We start from the raw sequence: 21,636 nt of genomic DNA, 5'->3' as shown, positions 1-21,636 counted from the left end.
AATGCGGATGTGTTGGGTATGTAAAGAGATCATCTGACAAGAGAATCTGTCGAAGATTGAGTAGAGTCGATTATCTGATTGATATCAAACAAGATCAACAACACAATTACAGCAGGTGTTTCTGACTTCTGGAGAAAACGAAAAATAAGAGGAACAAGCAGAGACCTCTAGCGTGGTTCCGTAGAAGTACAGTGCAACTACCTTTGGTTTATCTCTTCGTGCTGTGAAGTCATATGGCTTTGTAAATAAATTTATTTTAAAAGAGATTGACCTGTTACTGGTAAATAGAATAGCTTTTACTACCCACTGCTCAAGAATGCTATAGGTGATTACACAGTCGTTGTGCCTGATGGTGAGGTAAGACCTTTACCCTAAAAATATGTTCCTGAGTAATGTAAATAGTCTAGACGTAATTATAATATCGTCTGTAATATACGCTTTCCTGCTAAAAGTAGATGTAATATCGTCTGTATTGTGGGTTTTTCTGCGTGACATAGCTGTAATATCAGTGATGTCGAGAAAACCCACTTGTAGAGAAATATATATGCCATTTTTATGAGAAGAGCGAACATATGGTCAAAACAAAGAAAGAAAGAGGTAACGGCTCGTTTGGGTTGAGAAAATATTTTATGTAGAAGAGCGAACAACGTTTCGACCTACTTCCCAGACACTTTCTAAAGTTATCGTCAGGTTCATATTTTAATTTTGTATTGCAACAAAGTAAAGAAACCCATACTGAGTAACGTAACTGACCGGAATTGACAAAAGTGGAACAAATTTAAAGGCAAACTTAGACAGATAAATACAGTTTCAGTACAATTCAGTAATAATTGTTCGATAAAGACGTCAATCGATAAAACTGCTTGAGAGAGTAAATACAGACATACCCTCGAAAAGCGCTGTCTATGACCTACAAAAAACCCGGTTTACCGAGCATGTTTTATGACGTTATGACGCTAGCCTGGTATACCGGCATACGATGCGATAGGGTTAAGAGCCTAACCCCGAATATGCGGGGCCGCGAATGGGGAACCGCGAATAGGTGAGGGTATACTGTATATAATTTTATTATATTTAATATAGGTATAAAGGCGTTCCTTTATATTGGTTTATTTTGGGTTTAAGTTGTTGTATAGTAAGGTTTCTTTAATTTTGTGTTTGTTTATGTTTGTTTCTTTATTTAGTATTTGGGTGTTTTCTATGGTTATGTTGTGTTTATTTGACTTGTAGTGTTCGAAAACGTGTGAAAGTGTATGTTTGTGTTCTTTCAATCTAGTTTTCATTTATCTGCTTGCTGACGATGACCAAAGAAGGTCGAAACATTGTTTGCTCCTCTACGTAAAATTTTTTCACCCAAACTAGCCGTTTTTACATATATAAACAAACAAACAAACAAAAAATTAGTATGTAGTTTAATGATATATTTTAATAATAGGCTTAACAAGCATACAAACAGATGATTTACTTGCGTATATAATATAATGAAATAGAAACCCTATAACCCTCTAAGTTACTATAATAACAATAGATTTAACAAAAATACATGAAGAGCAGAAACACTAGACAATGGAGATCATGGTCATTGAAAATGAATGACACAATTCTGGAACGTCACATAGACAAAATGAAGTTTGTCTGAAATGAAAGTACTACAGGCTTTTGTGTAACGTTCCTTCAGCATGGTATGGGTATTAAAACGTTTGTTAAAATAAAGTAAAGAACAACGTTTCGACCTTCTTAGGTTATCTTCAGATACATTTTTACGTCAAGTGGGTTTCTTGACGTAATTAATTATTATTATTTATTATATTATTTTTAATATAGGTATAAAGGTGTTCCTTTGTATTGGTTTATTTTGGGCTTGAGTTTGTTGTATAAGTAAGGCTTTTTTAATTTTGCGTTTGTTTATGTTTGTTTCTTTATTTAGTAATTGAGTGTTTTCTATGGTTATGTTGTGTTTATTTGACTTGCAGTGTTCGTAAACGTGTGAAGGTGACTTTTTATGTTCTTTGAATCTGGTTTCCATTTTTCTACTTGTTTCTCCAATATAGAAGTCGTGGCAGTTATCACATTGTATTTTATAAATAATGTTGGTGTGGTGTTTGTCAGTGTAGTTTTTACATACTAAATAAAGAAACAAACAAACAAACAAACGCAAAATTAAAGAAGCCTTACTTGTACAACAACTTAAACCCAAAATAAACCAATATAAAGGAACGCCTTTATACCTATATTAATATAATAAAATTATATATATATCCAAACATCTAACACCGCCCTCTACATTCCGACACTCAGTTACACAACCCCTTCCAAACATGTGGTCAGCTTCTGGTCAGTTACCTCTTTCTTTCTTTGTGAACCTGACGATAACCGAAGAAGGTCGAAACGTTGTTCTGGCCTCTGCATAAAAATTTTTCTCAACCCAAACGAGCCGTTTTTGCCTATATACAGCTGTAATATCGCCTGTATTATAAGCACCCACATCGCGTTATCCTATTTCTATTTCTATATCTATTGCTATTATTTTATTTCTTATGCGAGACTGGTGGATGAAGGTTAAGACTGATAGACAGTGTATCGTCACCTTCAAAACCCAGGTTACATTTTATAACCACTCATTATATCCTGTGATATTTTCAATTAGTGCAGCGTTTTTTGTTTAATTTATTTTTGTTTCGGCTTGTTTTAACAAACTTATATATCTATAGATATATAGACACATATATGAGTACATATATATATAATAATAAACTTTACAATTAGTGTAGCATTTAATTTATTCTCCTGTTATTTTATAACGACGAAATAACAAGACATTTTTAAACTAACATCTTTCAATATGTGATCATTTCGTTCTCTTTGTAATGACATAACATCAGATCTGAGCAAGTTCAAACCCTTTCACTCCATTGTTACTATACTGAAAAATCTATGTACCTTTAAGTACTAAATTCCGCATTTCTTTAACCATTATATACAGCATGTTACTATTCTCTAAAATGTGGTTGTGAAATCAGAGAGACCTCACACGGTTAGTTTTAAAATAACTACAGATTATAATGTTTCCCTAGAATTGTAGGCCTTTCGATCCTTCTCTCGGTGCGAAACTTTTCGCTATCCACAACTTTTTCTTTTATTATGCCAGAAACACGTGAACTATAAACATTTTAACTAAGGCTCATTACGATTCAACATGAATGGAACAGAGACTAAGGTGCATGATCTCGGTACATTTTTACACATACTTATGATTTGAAATTCGTGATAGACCAGTTCAGAGAAATGTACGTTTAAAAAAAATCTGTAGCCTTAGGTAAGTTTAGAAAAAGAAAAAAAGAATTAGGCTTATAAGGTTTCTCTAACATTCGTTCTATAAACTTCGACTTTTAAATAATAGTTATGGGACAGGAATTACTCCACCTATCGATCGCGTGAAGAAACGTTGTTCATAAAACCATTTAAAATACGAAGGTATGATGAAACACGTTGAATAAGGTTATAAAAAACACATAAAAATACGTACGTGATAATAAGATGGAATAATTTTCGTGAAGTTCGTAACTAAAGAAGCCTAGTGTAGAGGTGTCTGTTTCAAACAATTGATTTTTGTATATTACGTCACGATATGAGATTCACGAGAAACAGCTCAAAAATCAAACACGTAACCAAAACAAAAAGGTGAAAATACTGGACTTAAATTTTATTTGGTTCCTTCCAAATACTGTGGTTGTTAAAAGACCTCCAGTAGATTAGCAGTAAAATTACGAGTTTACAAAACTAAGATCTAGGGTTGGATCCTTGCGGAGCATAGAGTACAAGTATCCGCCCCTCGTGTAAATTTGCGCTAATATAACAATAACAACATTTGGTTTTATGAAATTTAGGGGAGAAGTAGGTTAAACACTTGAATTTTGTTTTATTGTGTTTAACCTTTAGAGTAAAAACTGGAGATAAACGTGTGTATACTCAACCAGGATAACCATAAGGTTATTATACCTGCTGGTATACAATTGCTGTTTATTTTACGTACCGGCTGACATGTGTAAAATTAATTCAAAGTGTAATTAAATATTCTTTATTTAATGTCATGAAAGATAGGTATTGTTTATTAATCTATTCAGCTCGTGCGATGTTTGTACTGTCGCTAGACCAATAGAGAGAGACTTAACAATGTTTAGACTGTCGCTAAACCAATACAGAATGCCTTAAGAATATTTTTAAGAACTTGCTACTTTTCTGAACTAGAACGAATTTAAACGGAATGCTGTGAAACTTAATGGCTGCGACATAAAACCGAGTGCATCTCACAGTGGAACTAATAAAAAAACTAATTATATTTCATTTTACGTCATAAATCAAACCGTCTTATTTGGTGTGGTTTATTTATTGCTTATGTATCTCGTATCACCACACTTTTAATAGAATTTTCCTTGGTCAGTGAACAATAATGAACTTTCATTAAAATCATTTAAGCGTACGGTTTTCTCCGAAACAGCAACCGACAACTGAAGCTCTCCTGAGTCTATTAATTTGCCCCACTTTCTACTCATACGCCATGTTACTTTCCAGGGTAATGGATAAGTCTGAAATACTTCTAAATATGATCGACTGGTTTAAAGTACTTTGTATTATTATAATTTTTTTTTATATTACGTTCAGTGTAAAAAGAATTATGGTAAAATATAATATCTCATTTACGGTTTACTTCGAGATGTTTTTACATAGTTCAACGCAAGCCCTCTGAGGAACACCAGGGGAGGGATGAGTCAAATGTTTTCTGAACTCTATACGTAGTACTAACATCACTTACAGTCAGGTTCAAGGGAATTTCATTCTGGATTACATCGGTTTATACACAATATTGACAGTTTTTTTGTTTGTTTTTTTTAGTTCTCGAGTTACACTAGATCTGGAAATACACTGCTGGCCAAAATCTTAAGGCAAATGAACATAAAGAAAAAATATGTATTTTGCGTTGTTAGACTCAACCACTTATTTGAGTAGAGCTTCGAAAGATGAAAATAAAAAAAGGAAAAATAAAAACTTTTATCGCATTTAATAGGGAAAATGTGAACACTATGAAATTAGCCAGAGTACCAGCTGGTCAAAAGTTTAAGACCATACTGAAACCAAGCGTTAATCAGTAAACACGTAACGAAATTTAGTCATTTGTGTTCAAACATTAGCGTTGTCAACATCTCCCACTGACATCTCCTGTGTTACATTGGGTAAAAACATAGCAAAGGCTAAAAAGTTGACAGAGTTTGAACGTGGCAGAATTATCGAGCTGCAAAAGCAAGGTCTCTCTCAACGTGCCATCGCTGGTGAAATTGGGCGTAGTAAAACTACTGTTGAAAATTTCTTAAAAGATCGTGAGGTATACGGAACGAGAATTTCATGTGGCCGGCCCAAGAAAATTTCGCCAGCATTGAGCAGGAGGATTTTGGTATGATCTTAAATTTTTGACCAGCTGCTATTTAGGCTAATTTCATAGTGTTCACATTTTCCCTATTAAATGCGAAAAAGGTTTTTTTTAATTTTTATTTTTCCTTTTCTTATTTTCATCTTTCGGAGCTCTACTCAAATAAGTGGTTGAGTCTAACAACGCAAAATGCATATTTTTTCTTTATGTTCATTTGCCTTAAGATTTTGGCCAGCAGTGTATGTAAATAAAACGTGCAAACACAGCACATTTAGATCTTTTTTAGAAAGTGCTCAAAGTTGTGTATAAATATATGATATAGCACATAACAAACACAGAAATAACCCAGATATATGAAGAAAAACAACATAGACAGAGTATAAAAGAAACAAAGAGGTGTACAACAGAAACATAGATATATACAACAAAAACATAGAGGTGTACAACAGAAACATAGATATATACAACAAAACCATAGAGGTGTACAACAGAAACATAGATATATACAACAAAACCATAGAGGTGTACAACAGAAACATAGATATATACAACAAAAACATAGAGGTGTACAACAGAAACATAGATATATACAACAAAACCATAGAGGTGTACAACAGAAACATAGATATATACAACAAAACCATAGAGGTGTACAACAGAAACATAGATATATACAACAAAAACATAGAGGTGTACAACAGAAACATAGACATATACAACAAAAACATAGAAATGTACAACAGAAACACGGAGATGTACAACAGAAACAGATATATACGTTGGAAACATAGAAGTGTACAAAGTTTTCTTCAGAGAAGATATCAGTTCTCACGGTAAATACTGTGTAGACTGTTGAATATCTTTAGTGACAGTTATAAATAAAGAATGAATAAATAAATAAATTCGAATAATTATGTAGCTGTAGACAGCCACGTCTTTCCTCATCTTTGGAATAGTTGTTGTAACGGTAAAGTTTTGAAAAAGTATTGAATTTATTTGACATTTCCAGACAACTGGGAGGATTTGAAGGTTCACAACATGAACGGTAATTGTTCGAATAAAGAAAACAAGTTTATATAAATATCTACTGGCATTAATTTCTACCAAATTCACGCTTTGTGCTATATAGGGGGCGCTCATTTCTGAAATAGAACGTAAATATTGCGCTAGAGCTAATGTTGTTGTTCGGTTTAATTTTGCTGAGAGGAAAAGTTTCACATTTTGTCTTCTAGATACAAATGTATTGATTCGTTTTAGTGAAATATATACGATTAACTTTTAATTTGGTATTGGAAACTAACAACGAGAATATCATTTCATACAATGTGTATGCAATTACTAATCACAGTAATGGAACGTTTCTATAAAATACCAAATGGATAAGTCCGTGGAAAGTCCATCAGAATATTTAATTTTAGAATACTTAGAAGTACACTCTTGGAAAGACATTGAATTATTTCCGTGAGTCACGTTATAATTTAGCGCATTGTAAATACGTAACGGTAAACAGTTTTTATTTCACCATTGAATGGGAAGCAATTAGTTTTGAAAAGTATAAATTATTATCATGTTTGTAATTTTATAGATTGTTTAAACATATGGAGTAGTAATATATGAGTGGCTGTATAGTAGAAAGTGTTATGAATAAGGTTTAAATTAAAACCACTGCTTGGGTGGTGTAAAGGTGTGATGTTCTCAAAAGTTTTCATTTAGAGGCGTGTCCGAGTTCCATAGTGTATTAATAAATGCAGAAATTAAAAAACAACAACTACTAAAATTGTAAACAATCAAAGTATTAGAAATAACTACAAGAATCACAATACCAAGAATACCTTTGTTTGTTTTGGAATTTCGCACAAAGCTACTCGAGGGCTATCTGTGCTAGCCGTCCCTAATTTTGCAGTGTAAGACAAGAGTGAAGGCAGTTAGTCATCACCATCCACCGCCGACTGTTGGGCTACTCTTTTACAAACGAAAAGTGGGATTGACCGTCATATTATAACGCCCCCACGGCTGGGAGGGAGAGCATGTTTGGCGCGACTCGGGCGCGAACCCGCGCCCCTCAGATTACGAAGCGCACGCCTTAACGTGCTAAGCCATGCCAGGCCCCCAAGAATATCCATTATAAAACAACAACTAATAAATTGTAGACTATCAAAGTATTAGAGATAACTACAAGAATCACAATACCAAGAATATCTATTATAAAACAACAACTCATAAAATTGTAGACTATCAAAGTATTAGAGATGACTACAAGAATCACAATACCAAGAATATCTATTATAAAACAACAACTCATAAAATTGTAGACTATCAAAGTATTAGAGATTACTACAAGAATCACAATACCAAGAATATCTATTATAAAACAACAACTAATAAAATTGTAGACCATCAAAGTATTAGAGATGACTACAAGAATCACAATACCAAGAATATCTATTATAAAACAACAACTAATAAAATTGTAGACTATCAAAGTATTAGAGATGACTACAAGAATCACAATACCAAGAATATCTATTATAAAACAACAACTAATAAAAGTGTAGACTATCAAAGTATTAGAGATGACTACAAGAATCACAATACCAAGAATATCTATTATAAAACAACAACTAATAAAATTGTAGACTATCAAAGTATTAGAGATGACTACAAGAATCACAATACCAAGAATATCTATTATAAAACAACTATTTCTACAAGTAACACAATTAGAATTACGAAAAATATTTGTGATATTATGAAATTTATTATAAAGAATTATAAAAATCTCCCTGACATTAAAATGTTTATTGCAAATACCTTTCTGATATTGCCACGTTTGTCATAAACTATATGTCTAACATTAAAATATTCATTACAAAGATCTTTTTGACGTTACCATTTAGAATTATGAAACTTCTCTTGTGTTATTTTTCTTTGTAAAGAACATACGTGTCCGACATTAAATATACTCTACCAATAATTTAGCAACCAAACAAACAGATAAAATAGATTAACGAATATAAATTCTAGAAGAGCTAATTTTGTAGGATAATTATTCAGTTTCTCGTGTAATAAACGTGATTGCCGTGTAATGGAACTTAGAATTTTGTTTTCTTCGAATAATTGAGGAAAGAATCGTTGGTAACGAGAGTTACAATAGCTGAGAATTGTCAATCACTTTGTAAAAGTCGAACATGCTCTTCAGAGAAAAGCGTTTCGAAAAGAATTAGCGAGTTTCAATAAAAGGTGACAAACAACATGTATAATTTCATGAAATATGTCTTGAGTTTCGTAACGACTCGTGTTTCAATACGGAAGTTTAAATAAAATTAAATTTCTAAAACTATTGGCCATTTAGTGATTTTACGTCAGTGTTTAGAGGCTGAATTTGCGAATATACTTTTTTCTTTTTTTACAAAAATGTACAAGTTAATCTTTCGTTTGGTATATCAACCACGATTTCTCCAGATCCGAAATACAAAACAAAAGCGCCATAACATCCATTTTTTTCTTATAGTTCGACTTTCTATCAGTACCAGCCTGGCATGGCCAGGTGGTTAAGGCACTTGACTCGTAATCCGAGCGTCGCGGGTTCGTTTCCCCGTCACATCAAACATGATCACCCATGCCAGCACAGATAGCCCTCCTGTAGCTTTGCGTGAAGTTCAAAACAACCCGGGTGTTCCACTTTTTTTCCAAACATTATGCACAAATTCTTCTTAAATTCTAGACCAAGAACACGTTTTGTCGACCACCAAGATAACACTTGAAAACAGAGTTGTCAAATACTTTTTTATTAGTTACTCAACAATGAAACCTCAAAAATAGTGTGGACATATTCCTCGCGTGTAAATGATAACAATGAACACACTTTGAACATAAGTATAAAGATAACAATAAACCAATCCTCTCTTACGTTTTGCAACACGAGACGCTGTGTATCGTCGCATTTTCAGGACTGATCTATATTTTATTCTATAAGATCTAAGTAAAAGCTGCGGTTTAAACGCCGAAATTTGATGAAATATAAGGATAACATAGGTCTAAAACTGTTACAGCTAGTGGAGGTTAGAATCGTTCATGGTTATTAAGTTAAATATTTAGGTTTCAGTGTTTTCAACTGAGGGATTCCAAGTTTACTTCAAACACTATGTTTTCAGCTGAGGGATTCTAGGTTTACTTCAGGTACTATGTTTTCAACTGAGGGATTCTAGGTTTACTCCATACACCATGTTTTCAACCGTGGGATTCTAGGTTTACTTTGTTTTGTTTTTGAATTTCGCACAAAGCTACTCGAGGGCTATCTGTGCTAGCCATCCCTAATTTAGCAGTGTAAGACTAGAGGGAAGGCAGCTAGTCATCACCACCCACCGCCAACTCTTGGGCTACTCTTTTACCAACGAATAGTGGGATTGACCGTAACATTATAACGCTCCCACGGCTGAAAGGGCGAGCATGTTTGGCGCGACGGGGATGCGAACTCGCGACCCTCAAATTACGAGTCGCACGCCTTAACGCGTTTGGCCATGCCGGGCCGCCTCTAAGTTTACTCCAGACATTATGTTTCGAACTGTGAGGTTTTAGGTTTATTGAAAAGGAATACATTTCTCATCCATCTTTCCATTTGATACTGTAAAATGTTCACGATCAATGTTTCACGTTATCTTTACATCAGAACATTATACACAAAGTTTCTTTAAACGAGGAAGTTTCATCTACAAAGGAACATAAAACTGGAAATTTAATCCTGTAACAAAGAGCAGAAAGTTTATTCGACTTATAAACCAGTTGATCGATCAATCAATCGATAGAAAGAGAACAAAAGTTTTATCGGGATGATATCGATTTAAAAACATTCATGCTTTCACCAGAAGAGACTTCAAGTCACTTTAAAAAAAACAAACATATCAAGGTTTTCGTCTGTTTTACAGTCTTACTCTGAAAACCTGCTTTTATTTTTGAATTTATGGAACAGAACCCCCACAGCAGGAGGTTAATATTATAGTTATGTGTAACCGTACAGTTAACCATTATCGTACGACGCCAACAAACAGTGTTAATTAATTAATAAAAAGGTAGTACGTATTTGAAATTGACGTACAACATTAAGTTTCGGACGTGTCACTTTAATAATACATAATTTCGATTTGGCATCTTGCCAACATTGTCTTCCTCGGTGTTGTTCATGTCCTTTATTATTATTATTATTATAATTCAAAACTGCTGTAGAAAAATAGTGAATATTAATAAAAAACACTTTTTCGTTCCATATTGTAACAAAATTCAATAACAATTTCCTTCCTCTAAATTCATTATATATAAATAATTATATTATATGTTACAGCATATAATTATTTTTAGTTGTTTGAATGCCCTAAAACGGCATAATTAAGTTATATAAAAACTTTGTTTTCTCGTTTTACTGGTTTTCAATGAAAACTGTTTAGAATAATTAAAAACTGTCTGTTGAACCATTACGTTTGAAAATTGTTAAACAAAATGAGTGTTAATGAGTTTCATAATTCAGTTTGAATAGAATAAAAAAAATTCTTGATTTTTTTATTTGCTCTCCAGAGACACAAATGTAACTGTGTGACTCCACATATAAAAACATAACTGTGAGGTCCCACAGACACTAATACAGCTGTGTGGTTCAATATATATGTAAAAACGGCTGGTACGAATAGAAAAATAACTCTATGTAGAGGAGCGAACAACGTTTCGACCTTCTTCGGTCATCGTCAGATTCACAAGTGGGTTTTTCTCGTCATCACGAACTGTGTGGTTCAATAAACACCATTACAACTGTGTGGTTCCACAGATACTAATGTAGTGGCGAGATCCCCTAACTACTAATAAAACAATGTCCCTCCACATATTCCGTCTATTCCGCCTGCCGTCCTAAATTAGCAGTGTAAGACTTGAGGGAAGGCAGCTAGTCATCACTGCCCACCGCCAACTCTTGGGCTACTGTTTTTACCAACGAACAGTGGGATTGGCCTTAATATAATAACGCCCCCACGGCTGAAAGGATATTTATGTTTGGTGCCACGGGGATTCGAGCCCGAGACCCTCAGATTACGAGTCGAGCGCCTTAACCACCTTGCCATGCCGGACCTCTGAGTATTCATTAGTTAAAGAGTTGCCCAAGAGTTGGTGGTGGGTGATGATGACTAGGTGCCTTCCCTCTAGCCTTACAGTACTAGATTAGGATAGCTAGCGCGGAGAGCCCTTGTGTAGCTCTGCGCGAAATTTAATGAGAAACAAACAAACTATGACCAATGTAATTAAGGCCAGTCTTTAACTACTAGAACGTTGACTCGACACGTTTCGTTCTCTTCTGCATGGTCAGTGTTATTAAACAGAGATGTATTTGAACATGTGTAGCGACCTTCTTTAGAAAAAAGTTCACGCGGATCTGTAAACCTGTACACAGGTCACATGACCTATTTTTAAAATAGTATAAATAAGACACGATTACGTCTTGCAAGTCACTCGTGAAGATAACGTTGTAACATCGAAACATATAGTCAACTTTCTTGGTGGTCATATCATAAGCCAGTGAAGTATAAACAGACTCTTGTATTGTCAGATAGAGTAAACATGTAATCACTACAGTGTGAATCATCAGGTAAAGTAAACATGTAATCACTACAGTGTGAATCATCAGGTAAAGTAAACATGTAATCACTACAGTGTGAAACGTCAGATAAAGTAAACATGTAATCACTACAGTGTGAATCATCAGGTAGAGTAAACATGTAATCACTACAGTGTGAAACGTCAGGTAAAGTAAACATGTAATCACTACAGTGTGAAACGTCAGATAAAGTAAACATGTAATCAATACAGTGTGAATCACCAGGTAAAGTAAACATGTAATCACTACAGTGTGAATCATCAGGTAAAGTAAACATGTAATCACTACAGTGTGAATCATCAGGTAAAGTAAACATGTAATCACTACAGTGTGAATCATCAGGTAAAGTAAACACGTAATCACTACAGTGTGAAACGTCAGATAAAGTAAACATGTAATCACTACAGTGTGAATCATCAGATAAAGTAAACATGTAATCACTACAGTGTGAATCATCAGGTAAAGTAAACATGTAATCACTACAGTGTGAATCACCAGGTAAAGTAAACATGTAATCACTACAGTGTGAATCATCAGGTAAAGTAAACATGTAATCACTACAGTGTGAATCATCAGGTAAAGTAAACATGTAATCACTACAGTGTGAATCATCAGGTAAAGTAAACATGTAATCACTACAGTGTGAATCATCAGGTAAAGTAAACATGTAAACACTACAGTGTGAATCATCAGGTAAAGTAAACATGTAATCACAACAGTGTGAATCACCAGGTAAAGTAAACATGTAATCACTACAGTGTGAATCATCAGGTAAAGTAAACATGTAATCACTACAGTTGAATCATCAGGTAAAGTAAACATGTAATCACTACAGTGTGAAACGTCAGATAAAGTAAACATGTAATCATTACAGTGTGAATCATCAGGTAAAGTAAACATGTAATCACTACAGTGTGAATCATCAGGTAAAGTAAACATGTAATCACTACAGTGTGAAACGTCAGATAAAGTAAAAATGTAATCACTACAGTGTGAATCACCAGGTAAAGTAAACATGTAATCACTACAGTGTGAATCATCGGGTAAAGTAAACATGTAATCACTACAGTGTGAATCATCAGGTAAAGTAAACATGTAATCACTACAGTGTGAATCATCAGGTAAAGTAAACATGTAATCACTACAGTGTGAAACGTCAGGTAAAGTAAACATGTAATCACTACAGTGTCAAACGTCAGATAAAGTGAACATGTAATCACTACAGTGTGAAACGTCAGATAAAGTGAACATGTAATCACTACAGTGTGAAACGTCAGATAAAGTAAACATGTAATCACTACAGTGTGAAACGTCAGATAAAGTAAACATGTAATCACTACAGTGTGAAACGTCAGATAAAGTAAACATGTAATCACTACAGTGTGAAACGTCAGATAAAGTAAACATGTAATCACTACAGTGTGAATCATCAAATAAAGTAAACATGTAATCACTACAGTGTGAATCATCAGGTAAAGTAAACATGTAATCACTACAGTGTGAATCATCAGGTAAAGTAAACATGTAATCACTACAGTGTGAAACGTCAGATAAAGTAAACATGTAATCACTACAGTGTGAATCACCAGGTAAAGTAAACATGTAATCACTACAGTGTGAATCATCAGATAAAGTAAACATGTAATCACTACAGTGTGAATCATCAGGTAAAGTAAACATGTAATCACTACAGTGTGAAACGTCAGGTAAAGTAAACATGTAATCACTACAGTGTGAAACGTCAGATAAAGTAAACATGTAATCACTACAGTGTGAATCATCAGGTAAAGTAAACAAGTAATCACTACAGTGTGAATCATCAGGTAAAGTAAACATGTAATCACTACAGTGTGAATCATCAGGTAAAGTAAACATGTAATCACTACAGTGTGAAACGTCAGATAAAGTAAACATGTAATCACTACAGTGTGAAACGTCAGATAAAGTAAACATGTAATCACTACAGTGTGAATCACCAGGTAAAGTAAACATGTAATCTCTACAGTGTGAATCATCAGGTAAAGTAAACATGTAATCACTACAGTGTAAATCACCAGGTAAAGTAAACATGTAATCACTACAGTGTGAATCATCAGGTAAAGTAAACATGTAATCACTACAGTGTGAATCGTCAGATAAAGTAAACATGTAATCACTACAGTGTGAAACGTCAGATAAAGCGAACATGTAATCACTACAGTGTGAAACGTCAGATAAAGTGAACATGTAATCACTACAGTGTGAAACGTCAGATAAAGTAAACATGTAATCAATACAGTGTGAAACGTCAGATAAAGTAAACATGTAATCACTACAGTGTGAAACGTCAGATAAAGTAAACATGTAATCACTACAGTGTGAAACGTCAGATAAAGTAAACATGTAATCACTACAGTGTGAAACGTCAGATAAAGTAAACATGTAATCACTACAGTGTGAATCATCAGGTAAAGTAAACATGTAATCACTACAGTGTGAATCATCAGGTGAAGTAAACATGTAATCACTACAGTGTGAATCATCAAGTGAAGTAAACATGTAATCACTACAGTGTGAATCATCAGGTAAAGTAAACATGTAATCACTACAGTGTGAATCATCAGGTAAAGTAAACATGTAATCACTACAGTGTGAATCATCAGGTAAAGTAAACATGTAATCACTGCAGTGTGAATCATCAGGTAAAGTAAACATGTAATCACTACAGTGTGAATCATCAGGTGAAGTAAACATGTAATCACTACAGTGTGAATCATCAAGTGAAGTAAACATGTAATCACTACAGTGTGAATCATCAGGTAAAGTAAACATGTAATCACTACAGTGTGAATCGTCAGGTAAAGTAAACATGTAATCACTACAGTGTGAAACGTCAGGTAAAGTAAACATGTAATCACTGCAGTGTGAATCATCAGGTAAAGTAAACATGTAATCACTACAATGTGAATCATCAGGTAAAGTAAACATGTAATCACTACAGTGTGAATCATCAGGTAAAGTAAACATGTAATCACTACAGTGTGAATCATCAGGTAAAGTAAACACGTAATCACTACAGTGTGAAACGTCAGATAAAGTAAACACGTAATCACTACAGTGTGAAACGTCAGATAAAGTAAACATGTAATCACTACAGTGTGAATCATCAGGTAAAGTAAACATGTAATCACTACAGTGTGAATCATCAGGTAAAGTAAACATGTAATCACTACAGTGTGAAACGTCAGGTAAAGTAAACATGTAATCACTACAGTGTGAATCATCAGGTAAAGTAAACATGTAATCACTACAGTGTGAATCATCAGGTAAAGTAAACATGTAATCACTACAGTGTGAATCTTCAGGTAAAGTAAACATGTAATCACTACAGTGTGAAACGTCAGATAAAGTAAACATGTAATTACTACAGTGTGAATCATCAGGTAAAGTAAACATGTAATCACTACAGTGTGAATCATCAGGTAAAGTAAACATGTAATCACTACAGTGTGAATCATCAGGTAAAGTAAACATGTAATCACTACAGTGTGAATCATCAGGTAAAGTAAACATGTAATCACTACAGTGTGAATCATCAGGTAAAGTAAACATGTAATCACTACAGTGTGAATCTTCAGGTAAAGTAAACATGTAATCACTACAGTGTGAAACGTCAGATAAAGTAAACATGTAATTACTACAGTGTGAATCATCAGGTAAAGTAAACATGTAATCACTACAGTGTGAATCATCAGGTAAAGTAAACATGTAATCACTACAGTGTGAATCATCAGGTAAAAAAAACATGTAATCACTACAGTGTGAATCATCAGGTAAAGTAAACATGTAATCACTACAGTGTGAATCATCAGGTAAAGTAAACATGTAATCACTACAGTGTGAATCATCGGGTAAAGTAAACATGTAATCACTACAGTGTGAATCACCAGGTAAAGTAAACATGTAATCACTACAGTGTGAATCACCAGGTAAAGTAAACATGTAATCACTACAGTGTGAATCATCAGGTAAAGTAAACATGTAATCACAACAGTGTGAATCATCAGGTAAAGTAAACATGTAATCACTACAGTGTGAATCATCGGGTAAAGTAAACATGTAATCACTACAGTGTGAAACGTCAGATAAAGTAAACATGTAATCACTACAGTGTGAATCATCAGGTAAAGTAAACATGTAATCACTACAGTGTGAAACGTCAGATAAAGTAAACACGTAATCACTACAGTGTGAAACGTCAGATAAAGTAAACATGTAATCACTACAGTGTGAATCATCAGGTAAAGTAAACATGTAATCACTACAGTGTGAATCATCAGGTAAAGTAAACATGTAATCACTACAGTGTGAAACGTCAGGTAAAGTAAACATGTAATCACTACAGTGTGAATCACCAGATAAAGTAAACATGTAATCACTACAGTGTGAATCATCAGGTAAAGTAAACATGTAATCACTACAGTGTGAATTATCAGGTAAAGTAAAATGTAATCACTACAGTGTGAATCATCAGGTAAAGTAAACATGTAATCACTGCAGCGTGAATCATCAGGTAAAGTAAACATGTAATCACTACAGTGTGAATCATCAGGTGAAGTAAACATGTAATCACTACAGTGTGAATCATCAGGTAAAGTAAACATGTAATCACTACAGTGTGAATCGTCAGGTAAAGTAAACATGTAATCACTACAGTGTGAAACGTCAGGTAAAGTAAACATGTAATCACTGCAGTGTGAATCATCAGGTAAAGTAAACATGTAATCACTACAGTGTGAATCATCGGGTAAAGTAAACATGTAATCACTACAGTGTGAAACGTCAGATAAAGTAAACATGTAATCACTACAGTGTGAATCATCAGGTAAAGTAAACACGTAATCACTACAGTGTGAAACGTCAGATAAAGTAAACACGTAATCACTACAGTGTGAAACGTCAGATAAAGTAAACATGTAATCACTACAGTGTGAATCATCAGGTAAAGTAAACATGTAATCACTACAGTGTGAATCATCAGGTAAAGTAAACATGTAATCACTACAGTGTGAAACGTCAGGTAAAGTAAACATGTAATCACTACAGTGTGAATCACCAGGTAAAGTAAACATGTAATCACTACAGTGTGAATCATCAGGTAAAGTAAACATGTAATCACTACAGTGTGAATTATCAGGTAAAGTAAAAATGTAATCACTACAGTGTGAATCATCAGGTAAAGTAAACATGTAATCACTGCAGCGTGAATCATCAGGTAAAGTAAACATGTAATCACTACAGTGTGAATCATCAGGTGAAGTAAACATGTAATCACTACAGTGTGAATCATCAGGTAAAAGTAAACATGTAATCACTACAGTGTGAATCGTCAGGTAAAGTAAACATGTAATCACTACAGTGTGAAACGTCAGGTAAAGTAAACATGTAATCACTGCAGTGTGAATCATCAGGTAAAGTAAACATGTAATCACTACAATGTGAATCATCAGGTAAAGTAAACATGTAATCACTACAGTGTGAATCATCAGGTAAAGTAAACATGTAATCACTACAGTGTGAATCATCAGGTAAAGTAAACACGTAATCACTACAGTGTGAAACGTCAGATAAAGTAAACATGTAATCACTACAGTGTGAAACGTCAGATAAAGTAAACATGTAATCACTACAGTGTGAATCATCAGGTAAAGTAAACATGTAATCACTACAGTGTGAATCATCAGGTAAAGTAAACATGTAATCACTACAGTGTGAAACGTCAGGTAAAGTAAACATGTAATCACTACAGTGTGAATCATCAGGTAAAGTAAACATGTAATCACTACAGTGTGAATCATCAGGTAAAGTAAACATGTAATCACTACAGTGTGAATCTTCAGGTAAAGTAAACATGTAATCACTACAGTGTGAAACGTCAGATAAAGTAAACATGTAATTACTACAGTGTGAATCATCAGGTAAAGTAAACATGTAATCACTACAGTGTGAATCATCAGGTAAAGTAAACATGTAATCACTACAGTGTGAATCATCAGGTAAAGTAAACATGTAATCACTACAGTGTGAATCATCAGGTAAAGTAAACATGTAATCACTACAGTGTGAATCTTCAGGTAAAGTAAACATGTAATCACTACAGTGTGAAACGTCAGATAAAGTAAACATGTAATTACTACAGTGTGAATCATCAGGTAAAGTAAACATGTAATCACTACAGTGTGAATCATCAGGTAAAGTAAACATGTAATCACTACAGTGTGAATCATCAGGTAAAGTAAACATGTAATCACTACAGTGTGAATCATCAGGTAAAGTAAACATGTAATCACTACAGTGTGAATCATCAGGTAAAGTAAACATGTAATCACTACAGTGTGAATCATCGGGTAAAGTAAACATGTAATCACTACAGTGTGAATCACCAGGTAAAGTAAACATGTAATCACTACAGTGTGAATCACCAGGTAAAGTAAACATGTAATCACTACAGTGTGAATCATCAGGTAAAGTAAACATCTAATCACAACAGTGTGAATCATCAGGTAAAGTAAACACGTAATCACTACAGTGTGAATCATCGGGTAAAGTAAACATGTAATCACTACAGTGTGAAACGTCAGATAAAGTAAACATGTAATCACTACAGTGTGAATCATCAGGTAAAGTAAACACGTAATCACTACAGTGTGAAACGTCAGATAAAGTAAACACGTAATCACTACAGTGTGAAACGTCAGATAAAGTAAACACGTAATCACTACAGTGTGAATCATCAGGTAAAGTAAACATGTAATCACTACAGTGTGAATCATCAGGTAAAGTAAACATGTAATCACTACAGTGTGAAACGTCAGGTAAAGTAAACATGTAATCACTACAGTGTGAATCATCAGGTAAAGTAAACATGTAATCACTACAGTGTGAATCGTCAGGTAAAGTAAACATGTAATCACTACAGTGTGAAACGTCAGGTAAAGTAAACATGTAATCACTACAGTGTGAATCATCGGGTAAAGTAAACATGTAATCACTACAGTGTGAAACGTCAGATAAAGTAAACATGTAATCACTACAGTGTGAATCATCAGGTAAAGTAAACACGTAATCACTACAGTGTGAAACGTCAGATAAAGTAAACACGTAATCACTACAGTGTGAAACGTCAGATAAAGTAAACATGTAATCACTACAGTGTGAATCATCAGGTAAAGTAAACATGTAATCACTACAGTGTGAATCACCAGGTAAAGTAAACATGTAATCACTACAGTGTGAAACGTCAGGTAAAGTAAACATGTAATCACTACAGTGTGAATCACCAGGTAAAGTAAACATGTAATCACTACAGTGTGAATCATCAGGTAAAGTAAACATGTAATCACTACAGTGTGAATTATCAGGTAAAGTAAAAATGTAATCACTACAGTGTGAATCATCAGGTAAAGTAAACATGTAATCACTGCAGCGTGAATCATCAGGTAAAGTAAACATGTAATCACTACAGTGTGAATCATCAGGTGAAGTAAACATGTAATCACTACAGTGTGAATCATCAGGTAAAGTAAACATGTAATCACTACAGTGTGAATCGTCAGGTAAAGTAAACATGTAATCACTACAGTGTGAAACGTCAGGTAAAGTAAACATGTAATCACTGCAGTGTGAATCATCAGGTAAAGTAAACATGTAATCACTACAATGTGAATCATCAGGTAAAGTAAACATGTAATCACTACAGTGTGAATCATCAGGTAAAGTAAACATGTAATCACTACAGTGTGAATCATCAGGTAAAGTAAACACGTAATCACTACAGTGTGAAACGTCAGATAAAGTAAACATGTAATCACTACAGTGTGAATCATCGGGTAAAGTAAACATGTAATCACTACAGTGTGAATCACCAGGTAAAGTAAACATGTAATCACTACAGTGTGAATCACCAGGTAAAGTAAACATGTAATCACTACAGTGTGAATCATCAGGTAAAGTAAACATCTAATCACAACAGTGTGAATCATCAGGTAAAGTAAACATGTAATCACTACAGTGTGAATCATCGGGTAAAGTAAACATGTAATCACTACAGTGTGAAACGTCAGATAAAGTAAACATGTAATCACTACAGTGTGAATCATCAGATAAAGTAAACACGTAATCACTACAGTGTGAATCATCAGGTAAAGTAAACATGTAATCACTACAGTGTGAAACGTCAGATAAAGTAAACACGTAATCACTACAGTGTGAATCATCAGGTAAAGTAAACATGTAATCACTACAGTGTGAATCATCAGGTAAAGTAAACATGTAATCACTACAGTGTGAATCGTCAGGTAAAGTAAACATGTAATCACTACAGTGTGAAACGTCAGGTAAAGTAAACATGTAATCACTACAGTGTGAATCATCGGGTAAAGTAAACATGTAATCACTACAGTGTGAAACGTCAGATAAAGTAAACATGTAATCACTACAGTGTGAATCATCAGGTAAAGTAAACACGTAATCACTACAGTGTGAAACGTCAGATAAAGTAAACACGTAATCACTACAGTGTGAAACGTCAGATAAAGTAAACATGTAATCACTACAGTGTGAATCATCAGGTAAAGTAAACATGTAATCACTACAGTGTGAATCATCAGGTAAAGTAAACATGTAATCACTACAGTGTGAAACGTCAGGTAAAGTAAACATGTAATCACTACAGTGTGAATCACCAGGTAAAGTAAACATGTAATCACTACAGTGTGAATCATCAGGTAAAGTAAACATGTAATCACTACAGTGTGAATTATCAGGTAAAGTAAAAATGTAATCACTACAGTGTGAATCATCAGGTAAAGTAAACATGTAATCACTGCAGCGTGAATCATCAGGTAAAGTAAACATGTAATCACTACAGTGTGAATCATCAGGTGAAGTAAACATGTAATCACTACAGTGTGAATCATCAGGTAAAGTAAACATGTAATCACTACAGTGTGAATCGTCAGGTAAAGTAAACATGTAATCACTACAGTGTGAAACGTCAGGTAAAGTAAACATGTAATCACTGCAGTGTGAATCATCAGGTAAAGTAAACATGTAATCACTACAATGTGAATCATCAGGTAAAGTAAACATGTAATCACTACAGTGTGAATCATCAGGTAAAGTAAACATGTAATCACTACAGTGTGAATCATCAGGTAAAGTAAACACGTAATCACTACAGTGTGAAACGTCAGATAAAGTAAACATGTAATCACTACAGTGTGAAACGTCAGATAAAGTAAACATGTAATCACTACAGTGTGAATCATCAGGTAAAGTAAACATGTAATCACTACAGTGTGAATCATCAGGTAAAGTAAACATGTAATCACTACAGTGTGAAACGTCAGGTAAAGTAAACATGTAATCACTACAGTGTGAATCATCAGGTAAAGTAAACATGTAATCACTACAGTGTGAATCATCAGGTAAAGTAAACATGTAATCACTACAGTGTGAATCTTCAGGTAAAGTAAACATGTAATCACTACAGTGTGAAACGTCAGATAAAGTAAACATGTAATTACTACAGTGTGAA

General features: G+C 33.9%; 1 protein-coding gene across 5 annotated transcripts in view; it reads right to left on the bottom strand.

Moving 5' to 3' along the window:
• Window positions 1-21,636, bottom strand: part of LOC143244126 (synaptotagmin-7-like) — a 138,597-nt gene that overhangs the window by 35,045 nt on the left and 81,916 nt on the right. The window lies entirely within an intron of this gene.

This window comes from Tachypleus tridentatus, chromosome 2 (assembly GCF_004210375.1).
Source record: "Tachypleus tridentatus isolate NWPU-2018 chromosome 2, ASM421037v1, whole genome shotgun sequence".
NCBI classification, from domain to species: Eukaryota; Metazoa; Arthropoda; class Merostomata; order Xiphosura; family Limulidae; genus Tachypleus; species Tachypleus tridentatus.
This window is presented reverse-complemented; position numbering and strand designations above follow the sequence as displayed.